The sequence below is a fragment of the Phalangium opilio genome, unplaced genomic scaffold (assembly GCF_054372755.1).
Source record: "Phalangium opilio isolate 3A_F unplaced genomic scaffold, DU_Popi_V2 ptg000094l_1, whole genome shotgun sequence".
NCBI classification, from domain to species: domain Eukaryota; kingdom Metazoa; phylum Arthropoda; class Arachnida; order Opiliones; family Phalangiidae; genus Phalangium; species Phalangium opilio.
This window is the reverse complement of record NW_028324199.1, coordinates 7047057-7063644: the sequence shown is the minus strand read 5'-3', so window position 1 is coordinate 7063644 and position 16588 is coordinate 7047057. Positions and strand designations below refer to the sequence as shown.

The 16588-nt window shown below is 38.5% G+C and overlaps 14 non-coding genes across 14 annotated transcripts; all 14 read right to left on the bottom strand.

Annotated features, from left to right (window-relative positions):
* Positions 1 to 231: 231 nt before the first annotated feature.
* TRNAP-AGG (transfer RNA proline (anticodon AGG)) lies at positions 232 to 303 on the bottom strand. Its single transcript has one exon. It is a non-coding gene; the product is annotated as a tRNA-Pro (tRNA).
* An 88-nt stretch (positions 304 to 391) lies between these two features.
* Positions 392 to 463, bottom strand: TRNAP-AGG (transfer RNA proline (anticodon AGG)). The gene has a single exon. It is a non-coding gene; the product is annotated as a tRNA-Pro (tRNA).
* Positions 464 to 551: 88 nt separating this feature from the next.
* TRNAP-AGG (transfer RNA proline (anticodon AGG)) lies at positions 552 to 623 on the bottom strand. Its single transcript has one exon. It is a non-coding gene; the product is annotated as a tRNA-Pro (tRNA).
* A 408-nt stretch (positions 624 to 1031) lies between these two features.
* TRNAP-AGG (transfer RNA proline (anticodon AGG)) lies at positions 1032 to 1103 on the bottom strand. The gene has a single exon. It is a non-coding gene; the product is annotated as a tRNA-Pro (tRNA).
* Positions 1104 to 1191: 88 nt separating this feature from the next.
* On the bottom strand, positions 1192 to 1263 carry TRNAP-AGG (transfer RNA proline (anticodon AGG)). Its single transcript has one exon. It is a non-coding gene; the product is annotated as a tRNA-Pro (tRNA).
* Positions 1264 to 1831: 568 nt separating this feature from the next.
* TRNAP-AGG (transfer RNA proline (anticodon AGG)) lies at positions 1832 to 1903 on the bottom strand. Its single transcript has one exon. It is a non-coding gene; the product is annotated as a tRNA-Pro (tRNA).
* Positions 1904 to 2311: 408 nt separating this feature from the next.
* TRNAP-AGG (transfer RNA proline (anticodon AGG)) lies at positions 2312 to 2383 on the bottom strand. Its single transcript has one exon. It is a non-coding gene; the product is annotated as a tRNA-Pro (tRNA).
* A 248-nt stretch (positions 2384 to 2631) lies between these two features.
* Positions 2632 to 2703, bottom strand: TRNAP-AGG (transfer RNA proline (anticodon AGG)). Its single transcript has one exon. It is a non-coding gene; the product is annotated as a tRNA-Pro (tRNA).
* Positions 2704 to 3271: 568 nt separating this feature from the next.
* On the bottom strand, positions 3272 to 3343 carry TRNAP-AGG (transfer RNA proline (anticodon AGG)). Its single transcript has one exon. It is a non-coding gene; the product is annotated as a tRNA-Pro (tRNA).
* Positions 3344 to 3431: 88 nt separating this feature from the next.
* TRNAP-UGG (transfer RNA proline (anticodon UGG)) lies at positions 3432 to 3503 on the bottom strand. Its single transcript has one exon. It is a non-coding gene; the product is annotated as a tRNA-Pro (tRNA).
* Positions 3504 to 3591: 88 nt separating this feature from the next.
* Positions 3592 to 3663, bottom strand: TRNAP-AGG (transfer RNA proline (anticodon AGG)). Its single transcript has one exon. It is a non-coding gene; the product is annotated as a tRNA-Pro (tRNA).
* Positions 3664 to 3751: 88 nt separating this feature from the next.
* Positions 3752 to 3823, bottom strand: TRNAP-AGG (transfer RNA proline (anticodon AGG)). Its single transcript has one exon. It is a non-coding gene; the product is annotated as a tRNA-Pro (tRNA).
* Positions 3824 to 4071: 248 nt separating this feature from the next.
* Positions 4072 to 4143, bottom strand: TRNAP-AGG (transfer RNA proline (anticodon AGG)). Its single transcript has one exon. It is a non-coding gene; the product is annotated as a tRNA-Pro (tRNA).
* Positions 4144 to 4550: 407 nt separating this feature from the next.
* On the bottom strand, positions 4551 to 4622 carry TRNAP-AGG (transfer RNA proline (anticodon AGG)). Its single transcript has one exon. It is a non-coding gene; the product is annotated as a tRNA-Pro (tRNA).
* Positions 4623 to 16588: the final 11966 nt, after the last annotated feature.

Genomic DNA, 16588 nt, shown 5'->3' with positions numbered 1-16588 from the left:
TGCTCAACTCATAGGTCTACCCTGTAGGTAGTTGCTTTTAAATAGTCACTAAATTACTTCGACAAAAACTCGGGTCCGTCCGGGATTTTATCTCGGGACCACTCACGCCCTAAGCGAGTATCATACCCCTAGACCAACGGACCATGTGTGTAACTAAAAATGCTCAACTCATAGGTCTACCCTGTATTTAGTTGCTTTTAAATAGTCACTAAATTACTTCGCCCAAAACTCGGGTCCGTCCGGGATTTGAACCCGGGACCACTCGCACCCTAAGCGAGTATCATACCCCTAGTCCAACGGACCATGTGCGTTACTATAAATGCTCAACTCATAGGTCTACCCTGTAGGTAGTTGCTTTTAAATAGTCACTAATTTACTTTTGCAAAAACTCGGGTCCGTCCGGGATTTGAACCCGGGACCACTCGCGCCCTAAGCGAGTATCATACCCCTAGTCCAACGGACCATGTGTGTTACTAAAAATGCTCAACTCATAGGTCTACCCCGTAGTTAGTTGCTTTTAAATAGTCACTAAATTACTTCGCCCAAAACTCGGGTCCGTCCGGGATTTGAACCCGGAACCACTCGCACCCTAAGCGAGTATCATACCCCTAGACCAACGGACCATGTGTGTAACTAAAAATGCTCAACTCATAGGTCTACCCTGTAGTTAGTTGCTTTTAAATAGTCACTAATTTACTTTTGCAAAAACTCGGGTCCGTCCGGGATTTGAACCCGGGACCACTCGCAGCCTAAGCGAGTATCATACCCCTAGTCCAACGGACCATGTGCGTTACTAAAAATGCTCAACTCATAGGTCTACCCTGTAGGTAGTTGCTTTTAAATAGTCACTAAATTACTTCGGCAAAAACTCGGGTCCGTCCGGGATTTTATCTCGGGACCACTCACGCCCTAAGCGAGTATCATACCCCTAGACCAACGGACCATGTGTGTAACTAAAAATGCTCAACTCATAGGTCTACCCTGTATTTAGTTGCTTTTAAATAGTCACTAAATTACTTCGCCCAAAACTCGGGTCCGTCCGGGATTTGAACCCGGGACCACTCGCACCCTAAGCGAGTATCATACCCCTAGTCCAACGGACCATGTGCGTTACTAAAAATGCTCAACTCATAGGTCTACCCTGTAGGTAGTTGCTTTTAAATAGTCACTAATTTACTTTTGCAAAAACTCGGGTCCGTCCGGGATTTGAACCCGGGACCACTCGCGCCCTAAGCGAGTATCATACCCCTAGTCCAACGGACCATGTGTGTTACTAAAAATGCTCAACTCATAGGTCTACCCTGTAGGTAGTTGCTTTTAAATAGTCACTAAATTACTTCGGCAAAAACACGGGTCCGTCCGGGATTTGAACCCGGGGCCACTCGCATGCTTAGCGAGTATCGTACCCCTAGACCGACGGACCATGTGTGTAACTAAACATGCTCGACTCATAGGCCTACCCTGTAGTTAGTAGCATTAAAATAGTCACTAATTTACTTTTGCAAAAACTCGGGTCCGTCCGGGATTTGAACCCGGGACCACTCGCACCCAAAGCGAGTACCATACACCTAGACCAACGGACCATGTGTGTAACTAAAAATGCTCAACTCATAGGTCTACCTTGTTGTTAGTTTCATTTAAACAGCCACTTAATTACTTCTGCAAAAACTCGGGCCCGTCCGGGATTTGAACCCGGGACCACTCGCACCCAAAGCCAGTATGATACCCCTAGACCAACGGACCATATGTGTAACTAAAAATGCTCAACTCATAGGTCTACCCCGTAGTTAGTTGCTTTTAAATAGTCACTAAATTACTTCGCCCAAAACTCGGGTCCGTCCGGGATTTGAACCCGGAACCACTCGCACCCTAAGCGAGTATCATACCCCTAGACCAACGGACCATGTGTGTAACTAAAAATGCTCAACTCATAGGTCTACCCTGTAGTTAGTTGCTTTTAAATAGTCACTAATTTACTTTTGCAAAAACTCGGGTCCGTCCGGGATTTGAACCCGGGACCACTCGCAGCCTAAGCGAGTATCATACCCCTAGTCCAACGGACCATGTGCGTTACTAAAAATGCTCAACTCATAGGTCTACCCTGTAGGTAGTTGCTTTTAAATAGTCACTAAATTACTTCGGCAAAAACTCGGGTCCGTCCGGGATTTCATATCGGGACCACTCACGCCCTAAGCGAGTATCATACCCCTAGACCAACGGACCATGTGTGTAACTAAAAATGCTCAACTCATAGGTCTACCCTGTATTTAGTTGCTTTTAAATAGTCACTAAATTACTTCGCCCAAAACTCGGGTCCGTCCGGGATTTGAACCCGGGACCACTCGCACCCTAAGCGAGTATCATACCCCTAGTCCAACGGACCATGTGCGTTACTAAAAATGCTCAACTCATAGGTCTACCCTGTAGGTAGTTGCTTTTAAATAGTCACTAAATTACTTCGGCAAAAACTCGGGTCCGTCCGGGATTTTATCTCGGGACCACTCACGCCCTAAGCGAGTATCATACCCCTAGACCAACGGACCATGTGTGTAACTAAAAATGCTCAACTCATAGGTCTACCCTGTATTTAGTTGCTTTTAAATAGTCACTAAATTACTTCGCCCAAAACTCGGGTCCGTCCGGGATTTGAACCCAGGACCACTCGCACCCTAAGCGAGTATCATACCCCTAGACCAACGGACCATGTGTGTAACTAAAAATGCTCAACTCATAGGTCTACCCTGTAGTTAGTTGCTTTTAAATAGTCACTAAATTACTTCGGCAAAAACTCGGGTCCGTCCGGGATTTTATCTCGGGACCACTCACGCCCTAAGCGAGTATCATACCCCTAGACCAACGGACCATGTGTGTAACTAAAAATGCTCAACTCATAGACCTACCCTGTAGTTAGTTGCATTAAAATAGTCACTAATTTACTTTTGCAAAAACTCGGGTCCGTCCGGGATTTGCGCCCGGGACCACTCGCACCCTAAGCGAGTATCATACCCCTAGACCAACGGACCATGTGTGTAACTAAAAATGCTCAACTCATAGACCTACCCTGTAGTTAGTTGCATTAAAATAGTCACTAATTTACTTTTGCAAAAACTCGGGTCCGTCCGGGATTTGCACCCGGGACCACTCGCACCCAAAGCGAGTATCATACCCCTAGACCAACGGACCATGTGTGTAACTAAAAATGCTCAACTCATAGGTCTACCCCGTAGTTAGTTGCTTTTAAATAGTCACTAAATTACTTCGCCCAAAACACGGGTCCGTCCGGGATTTGAACCCGGAACCACTCTCACCCTAAGCGAGTATCATACCCCTAGACCAACGGACCATGTGTTTAACTAAAAATGCTCAACTCATAGACCTACCCTGTAGTTAGTTGCTTTTCAATAGTCACTAATTTACTTTTGCAAAAACTCGGGCCCGTCCGGGATTTGAACCCGGGACCACTCGCACCCAAAGCGAGTATCATACCCCTAGACCAACGGACCATGTGTGTAACTAAAAATGCTCAACTCATAGGTCTACCCCGTAGTTAGTTGCTTTTAAATAGTCACTAAATTACTTCGCCCAAAACACGGGTCCGTCCGGGATTTGAACCCGGAACCACTCGCACCCTAAGCGAGTATCATACCCCTAGACCAACGGACCATGTGTGTAACTAAAAATGCTCAACTCATAGGTCTACCCTGTAGTTAGTTGCTTTTAAATAGTCACTAATTTACTTTTGCAAAAACTCGGGTCCGTCCGGGATTTGAACCCGGGACCACTCGCACCCTAAGCGAGTATCATACCCCTAGTCCAACGGACCATGTGTGTTACTAAAAATGCTCAACTCATAGGTCTACCCTGTTGTTAGTTGCATTTTAACAGCCACTTAATTACTTCTGCAAAAACTCGGGCCCGTCCGGGATTTGAACCCGGGACCACTCGCACCCAAAGTCAGTATCATACCCCTAGACCAACGGACCATATGTGTAACTAAAAATGCTCAACTCATAGGTCTGCCCCGTAGTTAGTTGCTTTTAAATAGTCACTAAATTACTTCGCCCAAAACTCGGGTCCGTCCGGGATTTGAACCCGGAACCACTCGCATCCTAAGCGAGTATCATACCCCTAGACCAACGGACCATGTGTGTAACTAAAAATGCTCAACTCATAGGTCTACCCTGTAGTTAGTTGCTTTTAAATAGTCACTAAATTTCTTCGGCAAAAACACGGGTCCGTCCAGGATTTGAACCCGGGGCCACTCGCATGCTTAGCGAGTAACATACCCCTAGACCGACGGACCATGTGTGTAACTAAACATGCTCGACTCATAGGCCTACCCTGTAGTTAGTAGCATTAAAATAGTCACTAATTTACTTTTGAAAAACTCGGGTCCGTCCGGGGTTTGAACCCGGGACCACTCGCACCCAAAGCGAGTATCATACACCTAGACCAACGGACCAAGTGTGTAACTAAAAATGCTCAACTCATAGGTCTACCCTGTTGTTAGTTGCATTTAAACAGCCACTTAATTACTTCTGCAAAAACTCGGGTCCGTCCGGGATTTGAACCCGGAACCACTCGCACCCTAAGCGAGTATCATACCCCTAGACCAACGGACCATGTGTTATATAAAAAATTTGGACGAACACCAAAAGTGTTTCACGTTAATCCTTGACGAAATTCAAATAAAACAGGAATCAACAGCAGTACAGGAGAATTAATTGGAGCTGCAAATCTTAATGAATTCCGAAAGAAAGTGATTGAATTAGAAAATAACATTAAAGGAAAGGTTGAAATTGCAAACATAAACTTGGCAAATCACATTCTTCAGTTCATGGTCAGAGGACTGACGACCGATTTTAAGTATCCATTCGCGTTTATTCCTTGTGGAAATCTACACGCAGAAGAGTTATATTCCTTAATTTGGGAGGGGATCGAGAAAATATAGGCAGCGGGATTCGAATTATCGCTGTGGTATGTGATAAAGCTTCCACGAATATGAAATAAATTAAAATTTGTACGGAGATTGATAGAGAAGTAAACAATCACAGATTGGGGTATAAAACCAAAAATCATTTCAATAACTGTGAACCTTTGTATTTCGTGTCACATAAAACATCTAAAAATGGACTAAACAACAGTGGTAAAATGAAGAAACACAAAGATGGTTCAGTTAAACCAATCAGACTTTTTTTAAAATAAAATGGAAAACATTTGCAATGGCAGCATAAAGTTGATGCTTATGAAATTGATTCAAAGTCCTTGCTAAGGTTAGCGCCTAAGTTGACATACAATCATGTGTATCCTAATGCACACAGTTGTATGAGAGTAAAGCTTTCAACTCAAATCCTGAGCAGTACTAGCGCCAACGCTGTCGAGCAATTGGTTGGAGATAAAGCGGAAGAGATATCTGGAATATTTCTAACACCTACGCATTCTTTACAAAGAAGGAACCTGAATTAGAACCATTCAAGAACTTAACCCACTGGCGTTTTAAGGTATTAAAGTACAAAAACTAACAAAATGTATAATTCCAGAAATTTTAAGATCTATAAATTATTTCTAGTGGCTAGAGGATGATTTTCTCGGTTGCTTAGACGAATGGGAATCTGGAGAAAGCAAAATGGAAGTTGAAGATTTCGACAACAATAAAATGCTACTTAGTAGGGAAGATCTTGAAGATTTCTATTTTCATTGTCTCTTACGGCCGTAGTAACCAAGGTGGGTTAACCCATCGATTTGGGTCAAACCATGGTTTTGGGTGAGAAAACTTGGTTTGGGTTGATTTTTGGTATTAACCACCTCTTTGTTTCTCAAGGTTAGGGTTACTTTTAACCCAAACCCTAACCCACCGAAATCGGTGGGTTAGGGTTAGAAATTGGTGGGTTAGGTTCAGAATCAAGGTGAATAGTATTTAAAAATGGCGGCTGATCTTTATCAAGACTTTCTAGATTTACAATTTTTAGACGATTTGAACAAAATTCGCAGGCCAAGAAAGGTTTTTCCCAATCGTAAAAACAATATAGAAATTTTAGATAATTATTCGTTTTTGCAACGATACCGGTTACCAAAAAACGTAGTTGAAGAACTTGTAGTTAAACTTAGGCCTAGCTTGGTTTTCAAAAGTGAACTGAACAATGCAATGAGCCCAACTCAACAGTTACTTTTAGCATTAAGATTTTACGCAACGGGTTCTTTTCAAATAACTTGTGGGGACCTCAATGAAGCATCCCAGAAGACTTGCAGTAATGTAATTAAAAGAGTAAGCGCTGCGTTAGCCCAATTACGCCAAGATTACATATACTTGCCAACAACAGAGGAAGAACGACGACAGGTAAGTGAAAAATATTCCAATTCCATGTGAATATCAATTACCCCTATTGTTGAATTGTTCTAATTTAAATAAATAAAACATTTGCAAATAGGTTGCAGAGGGTTTTTTTAATATGAGCGGCTTTCCAGCCACAGTAGGAGCAATTGACTGCACGCACGTAAAAATTCAATCCCCGGGCGGAGAAAATGCAGAGCGTTTTAGTAACAGGAAAGGCTACTTTTCACTAAACGTAGAGACCATCAGCGATTCCAATCTGCATATGAGGGATATAGTGGCGAGATGGCCTGGTAGTTCGCATAACAGCACATTTTTTGACAATTCAGTTCTGAGAGCAAAGTTCGAAACTGGTCGTATTCCACAAGGATATCATTTGTTGGGGGATAGTGGATACGCTTGTAGAACTTATATGATGACTCCCCTACTTGAAGCGAGGACCCTCGGTGAGAAACGCTACAACAGCAGTCAAATAGCTGGTAGAAATCCAGTTAAGCGGCAATATGGGGTGTGGAAAAGACTATTCCCATGTTTGTCTATTGGCTTACGTGTAGATCTTCAAACCTCAATGGACATTATAATAGCGACTGCTGTGCTTTTTAATGTTGCTTTAAGTATCGTGATTTTCCTAGAGATATCTCCCAAAAATAGTGCTATTTGGTATTCGACGAATACCTTAAAAAGAAATAATCGCACAGCCCTACAAATTTAATGGCCGCCCCAAGCGGTTTCATGATATATAGACTAAAAATTATTTAAGCTTCACTGCGACGTAAGTGGCTCTATTTTTATGTTCAGTCCCTCTGTTAGCCAATATTTAAGTTAAGTAAACTTAAGGTACTAGATAATTCAGACCCAGTATTTGGCCACGATGACTCTGCACTTTCCTCAAAACAATACATCCCATCATAAGTTTATAAGATATTTTCAATATGTGCGCCACTTACTATACTTGGTAGTGCTACTGCTTTTATGAAATCCAGCTCGAGAACGACGCTAGAATTGACTACACGCAGATTTGTAGTAAGTCTCGATATTTAGTCACCCCTGGGCTACTAGTGGATATATAATCTCCTAAATTTGGAAAAATAATACTATTGGATACATAGTAGCGTATTTGGTGAAGAGTTTACAAAGCCACTTTACTTAAAACTGTATTTTTCGTCTATTGGATGAAATGTTTACAAAGACACTTGGCTTAGAATTGGATTAATCGCCTATTTGGTGAAATTATTACAATGCCACTTGACTTAGAATTGGAGTAATAGTTTTTTTGGTGAAAATATTACACTGTTACTTGGCTTAGAACTGGATTAATCGCCTCTTTGGTGAAAAGATTACAATGACAGTTGGATTAGAATTGAACTAATCGTTTATATGGGGAAACGATTACACTGGTAATAGGCATAGAATTGGATTAATCGCCTATTTGGTGAAATGATTACAATGCCACTTGGCTTAGAACTGGTTTAATCGCCTATTTGGTGAAATGATTACAATGGCACTTGGCTTAGAATATAATTAATCGTATATATGGTGAACCGATTATACTGATACTAGGCAGAGACTTGGATAAATCGCCTATTTGTTTAAAATATTTCCAAGCCAGTTGGCTTAGAATTGGATTTATCTTCTATTTGGTGAAAATATTACAAAGGCATTTGACATATTGGATAAAGAATTTCCAATTTGGTAAAAATCGATACATACAAAGGCCATTTTTCCTTAGTTTTTGATAAACCCGGGCCTGTTAGAAATATTTACAATGAAACATGTCAAATACCCCTGTCTACCTGATTCAAAATATTGATATTAAAGCTAGATTTTAATATGTGCCTAATTTGAAGTAAAGGAAAGGACATATTTTTCTTGATTTAAAATATAAAACTAATAAAAAAATGAAAACCGCCGGAGAAAGTGAAAGATTCCTTTTTCAGGGAAACGAGAACGATAAAGAGAAAAATCGTACAAACTCTCAAACACTTTCTTCATTTGAAACAAATACGTCTAAGATAAGAAAATACTATTCCGCAAATATGAAACAAATTAACGAACCTTCATTATCTAGGCCACTTACAAAGTAAAGCCAAAAATACGTTAGACCCTTGATTATCGAAAAAATAACTCAGAGAGTAACTCGACTTCAGCCTGTGTATTATTATACTCAGGACTAAACTGTAAAACCACAAGACTGCTTACAAAGGAAAGTCGTAAATATACAAAACCAGATATTTCCACTCCTTTAAAAAATACCCATTTGCTTTTGTGGTGGAATAGGACTTGGGTCTATGTTTAACTGCGTGAAACGCAGTCAAACATTTCATGTACAATGTATGTCTGTAATAAAAGATCAAACGGAATGCCTGCTATGTCGAAACATATTACGGAGAGGAATAATCAATGTAAATGGTAAAAACTGCTGGCTCTTCGCTTCCACTCAAGCTCTAGTTGAGGTTTGTTTACTTCCTTTCTCCAGCACATTATGTAATGCGTTTAATAAATTTGTGGAAAATTTTATTAAAAATTTAGTAATAAAAGAAGGGGAAGTCTTGGAAGTTTTGCATTGGATTTATTGCAAAAATAGAGCTCTCCGAAGCGACATACAAAATGACCCAGTAGAATTTTTTACTACCATCGTTCAAGACAACATACCTAAAATCTCTGTCCAAGAAAAAGTCTTAAGGCAATTTTGCCAAAAATGTAAATCTGAGACAGTTAGTGAACCGCATTGTTTTTCTCGCGGGTTCATAGTTAACTTAGATGGTAGTAGCAAAAGGCTATCGGAAAGACTTGAAGGTCAATTAAATGGAATAACAATTACTGAAAGATGTCAAAAATGCTTTGGACTGACTTTGACGAAATTCAGATTTGGAAATTCAAAAGTGTTTATCGCGTATTGTCCTAGGAACACCAGGCTAGATAATATGAGCTATGAATCATGTCATTTAGACCATGAAATTATACTTTCTCAAAAACCGTACAAATTGAGAAGTGTGGTTGTCAGGTTAGGCCTAAAAATTACTTCAATGAATTCCCATTATGTCGCTTACGTTCGAAAACCACGTTTTTGGATTCAGTATGAAAATGATATGGTGACCATAACCAAAAGTAATTCCAATCAAACTGAGAAAAATTGGACTCTAGCGTTCATGTTTTTCTGAGATCAAATAGGAGTTGGGTGGCAGTGGAAGTTTTCATTTTCGGAGTTGGGAGGCAATTGAAATAATGATAATTATAATTGCGGAGTTGGGAGGCAATGGAAAATTATCTTAAAACATAGAAATCCACGGAGTTGATAAACATAAGTTTAGTAAATGGTAGGGTTCCAATTTAAAACGGACTCTAGCGTTGTTTATCTTCAGAAGCTTCGTACGGAATTCCCTTTTCACCGGTAACCCCACGTGATAAGTCCCCTCAGTGAGTCTCTCACACACAATGGGGCCATAGGCGCTCCCATTTTCTTTTAAACCCATTGCCAAGAGTCTTCTTTTTAGCTTTGAGGCACATTGAATAAGGCAGTAGGCATATTTTCAGACGCAACTAATAACAGATTGGACTCTACTTACAGTATTTCATGGCCTTGGCTTTCAAAATTCATTTGGCATTTGCGAAGTGAATCAGTCCGATTTTTCTTACATAGATAGTTTAAGAAACTAAGTGTAAAATATGACTCATTAATGGCAACGCGTAGAGCCTTTTCCCCCAAAATTTAAGTTTTAATGTCTAGATGAACTTATTGAGTAAATATTATTCCTCATTTAAAAATCACGCGTGATATCAATCTCAGGACAAACTTAAAAGAAAACTAATGAGAAACATGTTTTACTTAACCTATCTATTTTTCACATTCTAGAGAGTTAAGAATTCGTGCAAAGACTAGAAACTAGAAAGGTTTTCATGGATGGAGTTGGAAGGAGTTAAAGAAAATTTAATTTTTATGGAACGAGTTGGAAATAGTTTAAGAAATTTTAATTTTCATGGAGTTGTAAGGAGTTTCAGAAATTTTAAATTTCATGGAAGGAGTTGGGAGTTTTACATTTCGCTTGGCGGAGTTGAAGTTCTGAGGAGTTGAAACTTTTGATTGTTGCGTTGGGAGGAATTGGAGTCCTTGTTGCATATTGTCTTGGAGTTGGAGGGCAATATTTTCATTTTGCATTACTCTAATGACCCGCCTCTTCTTTCATACCCCCTTCCCAGGGAAGAAGGTCCGGGACTTTGACGCGCGTTCAGATTACTCTGTTTCAATTTCCTACTTATAAAATTAAATCTATCCCTGATATTATACAATTTAAAATATATATTTTTGAAATTTTTGGTCTGACTGTTATATACACCTAGATGGTTTTCAGTCAAACAAACAAGGAGCATAAACAATTATCATATCTGCAAATAGCTTACACATGTCTTTTTTACCAATGCCTAACCGTTTGGATTTTTCTAAAGCAATTTTAGCACCAAAAAATATTTTTTGATACAAAATAAATGTTTTATATTCTTATGAAGAATAAAACAAGACGATAAAAAAGGTCTGTCCTCTCGTAATTTTTTAAGCTTTTATCATGATTACTCTATACAACAGTAACAAGGAGTATAAACCCATTAGTGGAAGCAGTATTTTTTTTCCGAAACAATCTCGCTTATGTTTATCCTCTCTAGACTTCGCTAAAAACGTATTACTCCTACGTAAAATATTAATAGACAGGCAAAGATCCATACCATTAAAGAAGGAGCACAATATTATCCATATCTTCTATTCATATACAGAGAAAAGAAATTATTATGTTTCTGAGAGGAGCTTCCGATTCTGGTTGTTGTTTTTAAAAATATATCGCAATGCACGGGCCTTGATAGATATAGGTGGCAATGAATGAAATATATCACAATGCACGGGCCTTGATAGATATAGGAGGCAATGAATGAAATATATCACAATGCACGGGCCTTGATAGATATAGGAGGCAATGAATGAAATATATCACAATGCACGGGCCTTGGTAGTTAAGGGAGGCAATCATTTAATCTCTCTTGGCACGAGAGGTTTATCTTTTATATTTAAATAAATATAATTATTTTTAATTATTTTAATCTTCAATAATTAACATTAATAATAGTTAAATCGTTTAAAATAAAGTCATACCTATTATCTTCTCAAACTTTGCTAATATTGACGTTTAAATTGAAGCGTACCCCACTTACCCGATTTTTTTTTAAATTTTGGTATATATATGGAAATCGTTTCCACTATAATAGTAAGGAAAAAGCGCAATTGCGAACACCTTTGGTGGCCGATCCCACCTTAGGGAGGCTAGACGTTTCTCGTAACCCTAGCTGATCGCCGCGTATATCCTAAAACCAAACGATGATAATGGAGTAGAAGCCAATGATAAAGATTGGTCTCTATGTGGAATAGACGGAAGATCAGTGGATGGTGGTGTTAGAAGCCAGTGTAAGTGCAGGCTGGTGTCAATGTGGGATTGACAAAGAACAAAAGATGGTGGTGATTAGAAGCCAGTATGTACAGACTGGTGTCCAAGTGGAATGGACGAAGACCAGAAGATAGTGGTGATTAGAAGCCAGTATGTACAGACTGGTGTTCATGTGGGATGGACGAAGATCAAACATGGTGGTGTGAGAACTCAAGTATAGAGTAGCCAACGGAGAGAAAGATAATTTTCAAAATTTCTGTGAACTGTGAATGCGGTCCGGAAATTGGGAACACATTTGCTCCGATACGCAAACTGCGAACGCGGTCACGTGGGTGTAACAACGGACAGACAGACACAGAGACACGGCCGTTACAGAACCTCTCCTGGACTGCGTCACACGGAGAGGTAACAAGTTGGGAAAACCAAAATATTACCTCTCCGAGTCAAGAGGTCTACTACTACAAACTTATTTACCTAGATATGGAATTATTTCTCTTTTTTCAAGTAAAAATTTACGAAATATTGAAGCAGTATTCCAAGCATATCGAATAATACAGTAAAGTAGACGACATTTTACATCCAATAAGGATAAATCTTGGACACATGGAAATCAGTCAATGGGGAAAAGATCAGGAAATGAAGTCTACGCTTCAGCTGTTTACCGTATATTCTGATAGCTACATTCACAACTGGTTTGCAGTGTAAACACTATCGTCCCGTCTCACCTCAACAATATTCTTAGTTTGCCAACATGAATGTTAATGTTAAATAATACCAAAGCTAAATTGTAGCTAGACGCACTAATAGTCAATGCGCACCATAAAGAGAATAAAAAGTCTGTAGCTACTACCCGTTTACCATTAGCCCTTTTACTATTCTAATTGCCACCATGATCTTTTCTTCTATTATAAAATCTTAACCTGATTATTTAATAGTGTATTTAACTTTCGGCTCACTCTGAACCGTTGATGTCTCTTCATTTCAGACACGAAAATCAAAGCCCAAAGTTTACTTCGCCTCAGGCCTCAATTATTTACTATTTGTTTCACTAAGCCTATTGCGGATGATACTTCATATACCCGCCAGAGTCTAGGTCTTAGTTAGGTCAAGGATTATTCTATATACAGCTTAGATGTAGTATAGCTAAGTAATATATAAACAGCCATTTCAAATAACAATATTAAAAAATCTTTGGAATATCAAAATGAAACAGAGCTTTAAAGCTACAAAAGTACTAAATGCATCATATTTACGAAAAATACTCCCACATATTCACTTTATATTATGGAAAAAGGGAATATTAAGGTTCTGTATGATTTCTTAACACATCAACACAAGGCCTGCTAACGCGACGCACTAGTGTAACAATGGACGGACACACACAGACAAAAACATAGACTGCTTTTTAACTCTTTCCGTATTAATTTTGAGTTGAGAAACAAGATTATCTTTAATATTTAAATAAATATAATTATTTTTAATTATTTTAATCTTCAATAATTAACATTAATAATAGTTAAATCGTTTAAAATAAAGTTATACCTATTATCATCTCAAACTTTGCTAATATTGACGTTTAAAGTGAAGGGTACCCCTCTTGCCCGCTTTCTTCAAATTTTGTGGTATATATACGATTCGTTTCCATTATAAAAGTAAGGAAAAAGCGCAATTGCCAAAAACTTTGGTGGCGATCCCACCTTAGGGAGGCTAGACGTTTCTCGTAACCCTAGCTGATCGCCGCGTATATCCTAAAACCAAACGATGATAATGCAGTAGAAGCCAATGAGACAGTTTGGTGTCTATGTGGAATAGACGGAAGACCAGAAGATGGTGGTGATTAGAAGCCAGTATGTACAGACTGGTGTCCATGTGTGATGAACGAAGATCAAAAGATGCTGGTGATTAGAAGCCAGTAAGTACAGACTGGTGTCCGTGTGGGATGGACAAAGCCCAGAAGATGGTGGTGTGAGAACTCAAGTAGAGGAGCCATTTCCGTGACTGTGAAAGCAGTTCGGAAATGGCGAACACGTTTGCTCCGATTTGGAAACTGCGAACGCGGTCACGTGGGTGTAACAACAGACACACACACACCCACACCCCCACATACACAAACACACAGACGGACACACACGATCGTTACAGAACCTCTCCGTGACTTACGTCACTCGGAGAGGTAAAAATATGTAGATAGAGTAGGAGATTGAGATTTAAAAACGGGTTTGAGGTATGAAGAGAGAGAAAATAAAAGAGATGTTGCCTTGATTATAAAAAAGACTTGGTTTGCCCAAGTCTAAAAAACAAAACGATAAGAGTTTTACCAGTTGACTGAAGCGACGATATTTTTTTTCTCTATATAATTTTAAAGACAATCCTTATTTTACTAGTCTTTAGAATTCAATTCAATCTCATGATTTTACTTGTAATGGATTTATTTCCTATAAATTAGTTGAAATAAAAAATTACTTATCTCATATTTTTCAACAACAATTCCATTTTAGGATATTTTATCATGAAATTTATTTTTTAAGGGATATCTTGTGTTAATTTCCAAATAATACATATTATAAGCGGTCTACTCGACTACAAAAGGAAGGACTTTTATCAGCTTTAATATATTTGATAAAGGAGTTTGTTTCTTCTTTATGCATGCACAGTCACGATTATTGGATGTTGTAGGAAAGATTATAGAAGTGTTGGTTGAGTTGCATAAAGCAACGTAGGGTAGCTTAGTTATTTCATCATAATGGTGAAACAAAGAGAGTAAAGCACACAAGAATTAAAATATTGGCTTTGTAACAGTTTTTTTAGAGGGGTCAAAGATTTCTAGAAATTAAACTTCAATAGCCAAATAATTTTTATTTTCAAGAGAGCTGAATTATGTACAGTTGAGTAGTCATCTAATCCATAAGATCAAATTTTTTATATTCATCAGCCTCGAGGTTTGAAATAGAAATGTTCGTGTTTAGTTAAAAACAGTATGAAAACTTCTTGTGTTTAAAAACTTTTGAGAGGAAAATCTTCAGAAATTAGAAAACAATGTGTCAATTTGATTAAATTTACACGATATCCCTTAAAAATAAATTTCATGATAAAATGTTTTAGGAAAATGGAATTGTTGAAAAATCTGAGATAAGTAATTTTTGTTTCAATTAATTTATAGGAAATAAATCCATTACCATTAAAATCATGAGATTGAATTGAATTCTCAATAGTAGTAAAATACGGATTGTCTTTATAATTATATGGAAAAAAATATCCTCGCTTCAGTCAACTGGTAAAACTTATTGTTTTGTTTTTTAGTCTTGGGCAAACCAAGTCTTTTTTATAATAGCTGTTCCTTCAGTCTTACTTTGTTATAAAAATAATTTTATGCTTGTCAAACGTCATTCATTGGAAGTTCCAGCAAGACGTTCGTGAGTATATTGGTTCGTACTGAGTGCCTGTCATTATTTTATGGCAAAGTTTAAATGACTTGGGAGGCGAGTGGTAAATAATTTCACAATTTATGTGCGGGTGGTAACATAATTAACCTGTAGTAGGCGTATGGTAACCTATTCACCACTGGCAGGCGGATGGTGACTCAAGTCACCCTTGGTAGGCGGATGGTGACTCAATTCACCATTGGTGGGCGGATGGTGACTCAAATAATATGAAAGGGTAATGTGTCAACTTAACTTGTGAGCACGCACCAGAAGGAAAATTTGCAAAATACCTTTGAACTAGCCAACATTGTTCAATATTTGAATAGTTGCTTCATAATTCAAAAGTATTCCAAACCTTAACTTTAGAACGAACCAATGTTTTATTTTAATCAAAATTAGGTTAGTTGACAATATATTCCTACTCGCTTTGCAGTTTATGAGCTTTTCCATGGTTATACCATACTTTTTAATAGGTATTTTTTAGTGACATGTTACGTTGAAGTTCAACGACTAGTTCATAATACTTATTACCCTTTGAACGTTTAATGGATTTTTCTAGTCTATGAACTTCTAAAGACTGAGTGGCTATAGCATTATGGATCACTCGTCTCGACAAACGCCTACGTTAACGTAGGCAGCGATTTAACAATAGCCACGTCAGAATTTTTAGGCTGTCTGCCTAGTCACGTCATCTATGGGGCCATGGTCCTGCGGGACGATATCACAGTGCCCTCAAGTTCACAAAATCAACAGAAGAATTCAAAAAACGTGTTTCGAATACCAAATAATTTGGTCAATTGACTGACAAAAACATTCATTTTTTAGTGGTTTTACTCGCTATAGAATAGTCGGTTTTTCGAAGCTCATTATTTGGTATTCTAGAATTTTGAAAACCATTATTTGATTCGTTAGTGCGAATAGTAATCCTCAATTTTGACCAAGTTATTTGATCCTGTGAGATTATGAACTTTGCCCTAATGTTTAAATTCACCACTAGTGGCGCCCTAGTAACTTTGGCCTATTCTTGAGTCAGCATTCTAAAAATCTCAATGCACTTTAGTCAGTCTAGTTTCGGTATCATGACGGACGGTTCATGTACCCTTCTCACCCTCGCCTTTAATTTAATTTAATTTATTATGTAAATACGTTAGTTAACCTTGTTTATTAAAAGCCTTAGTTATATAATTTCCCCAGTGTTATTTATTTCGGGAACATGGTAGCAGAGCGTGGTTGACGAAATCCACAGCTAAGGCTTAACATCTGAAGTTTACCGTAACTGCGTAACACCGGCACACCGTATCATTGGGCCTTGGCCCACGACTAAGGATGGCGTCCTATAACGGGCGGGTTATGGCAGTGAGTCAAACAATTCAATTAACTTCAACTAACTATCGATCATGGAAACTGGA